This window comes from Hipposideros armiger, unplaced genomic scaffold (assembly GCF_001890085.2).
Source record: "Hipposideros armiger isolate ML-2016 unplaced genomic scaffold, ASM189008v1 scaffold_13, whole genome shotgun sequence".
Lineage (NCBI taxonomy): Eukaryota > Metazoa > Chordata > Mammalia > Chiroptera > Hipposideridae > Hipposideros > Hipposideros armiger.
Window position 1 is genome coordinate 6382255 of NW_017731363.1, and position 7163 is coordinate 6389417.

The following is a 7163-nucleotide window of genomic DNA, read 5'->3' on the forward strand; positions in this document are numbered from 1 at the left end:
GACAGCAACTTGTCTGTTCCCCTTCCCCCAATTCCCCAGCACTGTTCCCATCCCCCCAATTCCCCAATAAAAATCTTTAAAGAAAAACATAGAAAAATACGTCATGACTTTCCCGACTATATATATGGCTTAGGTGGTGATGGGATGTCATTTTTATGATTAGATTACAAATGCTTGTGATTTCTGCCTTGCTAACAGACTCTACCGACTTCTCAGTTTGCACATTTAGATGGAGCAAGCGGCCATGTGAGAGAAACTGAGAGCAGCCTCAGCCAACAGCCAGCAGGGAACAGAATGCTGCAAACAGCCACAGAGTGAGCTTGTAAACAGGTCCTTCCCCTGTTGAACATCCAGATGAGACTGCAAACCGTGGACCACCGACACCTTGATGGCAGCCTTGTGAAAGACCATGAAGCAGAGGATCCAACTAAGCCATGCCCAGGCTCCTGACCCACAGAAACTGTAAGATCATAAATGTGCGTTCTTTTAAGCCACTGAGACATGCGGTAATTTGTTATATAGCAAGTGATAACCAATTCACTTGGACTAGTGTATATCAGGTTGGTACAAAAGTAATTGCAGTTTTTGCCATTATTTTAAACCGCAATAACTTTTGCATCAACCTAATACTACTACCCACCACCTCCAGGCAGTTCATGGAGCAAAGACAAAGCATGTGAGAATGTCAAGAGTAGTTATGGGAAGTTTATAAAGCAAGAGTGAACTTAACGTAGATCAGATTTTTACTTCAATTGGCTGTGGCAAGTCACTGCTATTTAAAATTAACATTCTATCTCAGTAATTTACTTCCTGTGTCTGTTTAATCCAGATTTTTCTTAATATGTTCTCAGTATAGTCCTTTTAATTATTTCTGAAGTAGCTTCATGAATTCAATGTAAAACCCTAGACAGATAAATGACCAGTCAGGGACAATTAACATAGTTCAAGCTTTTGATAGTAACATTGAGATGTTCTTGTTAATTTGGCTTCTTGACGTGACTTCCAAAAAATTTTATTTGGCTATATTTTTCTATATTTTTTACCTGAGTTTTCAATGCACCTTTTAGCCTCAAACAGTTCAGCTCTAATACATGTTCTTATAACATTTACTTCAAATTTCCATCTTTCAAATGAAGAAAACAATACATCTCTCAAACATGTCAGGATAGTAAAGATGATGCTTAAAGTACCATGGAAATGAAAAGTGCTATTAAATTCATTTTTATCAGTTCTGCCCTTGTGAGCCATTATCACATCACACTTTTACACAGGCTCTAGATTATCTACTGCCACCCAGAGAACAGAGAGTTCAGGCTTATTATGTGAATCATTTGGTGCTTGTATCAATCAAGGCTCTTGGCTGCAAGCAACAGACACTCGGGCTCATTTAAATGCACAAGGAATGATTAAATGGTATCGGGTGCCTCATAAAATCCCCAGTAGGACCAGAAATTGAGGCTCGCGAGGCTCTGCCAGCCAGGAAAGATACCCCAAATCACACCCCAGTTCTGGAACCACACAAGCACCATTAGTGCTATCCCTGAGCCTGCACATCTGGCCACCACTGACTGCTGGACACCATCATGAAGCCCACCACCCCCCTGGAGAAATGACAGGGGAGGTCCAAGGTGAGCCTGGAGCATCCTGGGATTCAGAAAGCAAGGAAGTGCTCAAAGAGCAATGGGACATATCAGAAGGACACAGGGGCTGGCTGCAAGGGACTCCCACTGGCCAAATTTGAGATAATTTGAGGATCACAATGAGTAATGATAGTGCATTCTAACAAAAGGCAATCAGTGAGTCCACAGTGATACCATATGTAAAGGTGGGAGGAGGGAAAGCTCTTCTTTACAAAGGATTGTCAACTTAGACATAACAATGAATGAGGGAATTCAAAAAATCATCATTTTTCAACCAACAGTGTAATAATTGCTTTAGGCAAAAGTCATCAATAGACACTAAAACCAATGAGTGACACGTTGTTGGGTAACAAAATGTTCTTATAATCTCAAAGTATCACATCATAGACTACTTATTAATTTCAAAGGAGTAAAGATACCATCACACTAGAGAGAGATGGTGGACCCCACCTTAAACAAATGATCAAACTTAGCAGCTCTGGGGTGAACTGATACCATATGCCTCCAGATATGATGCAGCGGGAAGGACTCAGTATCACTTAGGAAGAATTCTTGCCAAAGTGTTTAACCTGTATCTAATAGTGAGGAAATAATTTGACAAATCCGAGATGTCAGTGGTCATAAAAGATGAATAAAGATGGAGCGATTGTTCTAGATTACAGGAGACTAAAAAATATGATAGCTACATGCAATTTGTGATCTTATATTTGATCTTAGATTTTAAAAAAAAAGATATAAATATTATTTCAGGGACAATTGGAGGAGTTTGAATACAAAATGTATATTAGATAACATTACTGTAGCAACATTAAATTTCTTGGGTGTGGTGATGGTCTTGTGGGCATGTAGGAGGATGTCTGTTTTTAGGAAATTCATGCTGAGGCATTTACAGGTAATGTGTTATGATGTCTGCAACTTCATCATTGCTTCAATGTCTACAAAAAGAAAACAAAACATCTGTGTGTTTGCAGGGATGAGCAAAGATTAAGCAAATGTGGCACGATGTTAAACAATTAGTGAATTGTTTATAGTGAATATCCTATATATCCACATAGGATATATGGAAATTTAGACTATTTTACATTGTCCCACATTTTACTTATTTTCTGTTCCATTTTTCTTTTCATTAAATAAAATTCCAGAGAGGGAAGCACCATTCCTAGGTGAGCAGAAATCAGCAACTGCTTTCCTCCCTAGGGGCATATGCTAAGTGTGGGCAAGGACTGAGGATCAGGCTTTCTGTATGCAGAGAGACATTGTAGGGGTAAAAAGAAATGAAGGGAACATCTCACAGTTGTGTGAGTTGGCACGACTAATTAGAATCAAGAGGAACCTCAAACATATAGCCAGTTTTCCCCACCAGTTTTCACAACAGGCCTTTCCCTGAGTTCTGCTGCAGAGAGGGAGGCTGGGGATAGAGGCAACTTGGTAGACTTAAACCCAACTGTATCATAATTACATTAAATGTAAATGGACTAAACACTCCAATGAAAAGAGAGAGGCAATCCAGATGAAAACTCCAACACCCAGGTCGGCCGAGTTGCTCAGTTGGTTAAGAGCTCACTCAAGAGTGTGAGCTCTGGGCTGGCCAAGTGGCACAATGGTTAAGAACTGGCTTGGGATGCCAGAGGGCCCCGGTTCAGATCCCACATATGACGGCCAGTGACACTGCCCTCTACAGCTAAGATGCTGAACAACAGCTCAACCTGGAGCTGGGCTGCCGTGAGATGCCAGTGACGGCATAGGCTGCAGCCCCTGTAGCAGTGGGTTGCCATGGGCTACTGTATGTGGCCAGCAGCCAGTGTGAGCAGCCAGCAGTCGCAGTGAGCAGCTGTCCAGAAGCCGGCGACTGATCTGCCTCACCCGGGAAGAGCGCAATGATGGTGCCAACTTGGGCCAGTGAAGCAANTTCCCCCAATTCCCCAGCACTGTTCCCATCCCCCCAATTCCCCAATAAAAATCTTGAAAAAAAACAGTGTGAGCTCTGAGCAACAATGGTTCGAGTCCCAGCAACAGTGGTTCGAGTCCCAGCCCGAGCTGAGCTGCCAACAGGTGGCAGGATGGCTCAGCTAAAAAAAAAAAAAAGAAAGAAAAAGAAAAATCCAACACCCAACTATATGCTGTTTATGAAAAATAAATCTTAACTATCAGGGCACAAAAAAATTATAAAGATGGGGAAAATATACTGAAAAGAAAACTCTGGGTATATGAATGCCAGACAAGTAGACTTTAAGGAAAGAATTATTACTAGAGACGAAGAGGATGATCCATAATGATAAAAGAATCAACAGGAAAGCATGATTGTAAATGTGAGTGCACCTCTAGGAACATAGCTTGAAAATGTATAAAGGAAAACTTGACAGAATTAAAGTAGAGATAGATCAATAATCTTAGTTGCACAAATTTAAAATTCTCTCTCAATTGCTAGAACAAGTATTAAAAAGAAACACCAGTATAGATATAAGAAATTTAAATACAGGTATCCCCCACTTTTCAAAAATTTGCTTTATTCTACTTTGCTTTTACAGAAGACCTACGTTAGTACCTGTTTTCACTAACTGAAAGAACTTTGAAGAGGATTTTTACTTTTACAAAAAATGGTGAGAGTGAAAATAATGTTTAGCATCTGTTTTGCAGCAAACCGGTAGAGAGGCAGCATGCACCCCAGCAAAGAGAGTGGCCCTGCCACCAAGCTTCTCGGGGAACCACACGCAACATCTCAGCACCCAGCTACCATCACTTTGAACTGTGTCTGTGAGTGTCTGTGCTTCATCTCGATTTATTTTGTGCTTCTGTTAACAAGATGTGTCCTAAGGTATCAGAAAAGCCTAAGAGAGCTTGTAAGGGTGTTACAGTCAGCGTAAAACTAGACATAATTAAGCGTTTTGTGGTGAACAAAATAAAGGCATTGTGTGTGTGTGTGTGTGTGTGTGTGTGTGTGTGTGTGTGTGTTGAACTTGCCTGGGACCACCATTCACACTGTTCACACAGAAAGAATCTCGAAAGTTGCCGAAGTTACTATTGGTTTTGCTGGTAGCGAAGTGGTCTTTTAGTCAGCATCCAGTAATGGATAAAATGGAAAGTCTATTACTTAAGTGGATTGATGGATACAGTCATCCAGGAACTGAATGTGAAGCATTTTTGTGAGATTTTCACTACAGTTGATGGCACTGCAATGATTGCAGAAAAGTATGACTTTAATTTTGAAAGAGCACATAGGTTTAGGGCAGGTTTGCAGGGTGTATTGAGTGCCTACAAAGAATTGTATGATAGAAAAATATGTGAGGCTAAGCAGTGGGGCCTGTTGTATTTCAGGCCTTTCAAATCAGCCACAGCAGCCACAGGAGACTCTGCACCTTGACCTTGGACATTGAGGCAGGCAGACATACAAGAAGGTATAGAAGTTAGTGACCTGCCTGCCCTGAAGGATTCAGATGATGATGAGATGTTAATAGTTGACCCTCTTTTTCTCTCTCCTACACTCCAGTCCCCTGAACCTCCCACCACCCCAGCCTCCAGTGACTCAGCCTAACACACCTTCTTCACCACCTCTCAGCCTTCCAGCATGCTTGCTGTCTTCCCGATTCTGGTGAGTGAAACTACACTGTACATACATCATTATCATATCATTCCTGCTTTTACTGTACATTAATGTCATTTTAGGTTTTACGTGTTATTTAGTATGATTTGGTAGGTTATTTGAGGGCATCTAGGAATGGTCAAAATGTTTCCATATAAATTAATGGTAATTGCTGCTTCACTTTACACCATTTCAGCTTACCAAACATTTCATGGGAATGCTCTACTTTCAGATAGTGGGAGAAACCTGTACACTATTAACTCATGTGACCTTAGTCATTTGTAGAACACCTGTGGAAATCTCATGGACATTAACCAAAATAGACCAATATTCCAGGGCATAAACTGGTCACAGTAAATCAAGGGCTGAAATCATACAGTGTAAGTTCTCAGACTACAGTGGATTAAACAAAAAAGCAATAACATGGCTGGCCGAGTGGCACGATGGTTAAGAGCTGGCTTGGGATGCCAGAGGGCCCCGGTTCGGATCCCACATATGAGGGCCAGTGACACTGCCCTCTACCGTGTGTAGCCAGCAGCCAGCGTGAGCGGCCAGCAGCCACCGTGAGCGGCTGTCCAGAGGCCGGCAACTGATCGGCCTCGCCCGGGAAGAGCGCAATGATGGTGCCAACTTGGGCCAGTGAAGCAGCGTCCTCCTCAACTAGACTGAAGAACAAAAAGACAGCAACTTCTCTGTTCCCCTTCCCCAATTCCCCAGCGCTGTTCCCATCCCCCAATTCCCCAATAAAAATCTTTTTTAAAAAAAGCAATAACAAATATACCTGGGGGGGAAAATAAGCAAAACCTTAGTTGATGAAAAGCATTTGGGCTCCTGATGATTCTGCCATGGACCAGAAGCGGGCTGAGGCTGGTTGAGAGAAGCATGTGGGTCATCTTTTTCCTGCCTGCAAGTAAGAGTAGAATTTTTGACATAGGACACATAGATAGTGTGACAAGCTATGTGCCTCAGAGCAGCCTGTAAAGAGCAGTCATAACTTGCTGTTCTCACCATCTGAGAGAATTGGGAGGAAGAGTGGTGAATTTTTATCGAAAGCATTCTGAGATATTTACAAATTAAGTGGCATTTACTTCAAAAGTTTATGGGAGGGGAGCTGTGGATTGGTATATGGATGCAATAAGATCAGCCATGAGTTTGTAATGGTAAAGCTGAGGGGCTGAGTACGTGGGGGTTTGTTATACTATTCTGTCTAGTATGTGTTTTACGTTTTTCCACAATAAAATGGTTCTTTTTTAAAAAAAAAAAGAGGGGCTGGCCGAGTGGCTCCATTGGTTAAGAGTTGGCTTAAGAGCGCGAGCTCCGAGCAACAGGGTCATCAGTTCGATTCCCACATGGGCCAGTGATGCTGCACCCGAGCTGAGCTGTCGCTGAGCTGCCAACAGGTGGCAGGATGGCTCAGCTGGTGTAACAACGAGATTGCCTGTTCGATGGTGGGCTATGCCCACCCGCAACTAAGACTGAACTTGCTCGGCACCTTGAGCTGAGCTGCTGCTCGGATTGCTCAGTGGATAGAGCATGCGCTCTTAACAACAAGGCTGCCGGGTTCGACTCTCGCATGGGATGGTGGCTATGCCCACCCACAACTAAGATTGAACACAGCACCTTGAGCTTAAAAGGCCACGAGCTGCCGACGGGCACCCAGATGGCGACTGGCGCTCTCCACAACGAAGATTGAAGAACAACAATTTGGCTGGTCCCCTTCCCAATTCCCCAACACTGTTTCCCTCCCCCAATTCCTCAATAAAATCTTTTAAAAAAAAAAGAAAGAAAGAAATCACAAAGAATTGGGATGGGTAACTGGTTTGAACAGTGGGAATAAGTGTCTCTTAAAAACTGCCCTGGACAAAAGGCAAATGAGAAGCAACAATTCCCTTCTTCCCTTTTCCACATCCAGAAAGATCATCCACAGGACGATAATTGGAGAA

General features: G+C 42.6%; 1 long non-coding RNA gene across 1 annotated transcript; it reads left to right on the forward strand.

The window, feature by feature from the left end:
* The first annotated feature begins 229 nt into the window (after positions 1-229).
* Positions 230-5216, forward strand: LOC109395784 (uncharacterized). The gene is made up of 3 exons (XR_002126723.1): positions 230-462; positions 4278-4394; positions 5128-5216. It is a non-coding gene; the product is annotated as an uncharacterized LOC109395784 (long non-coding RNA).
* Positions 5217-7163: the final 1947 nt, after the last annotated feature.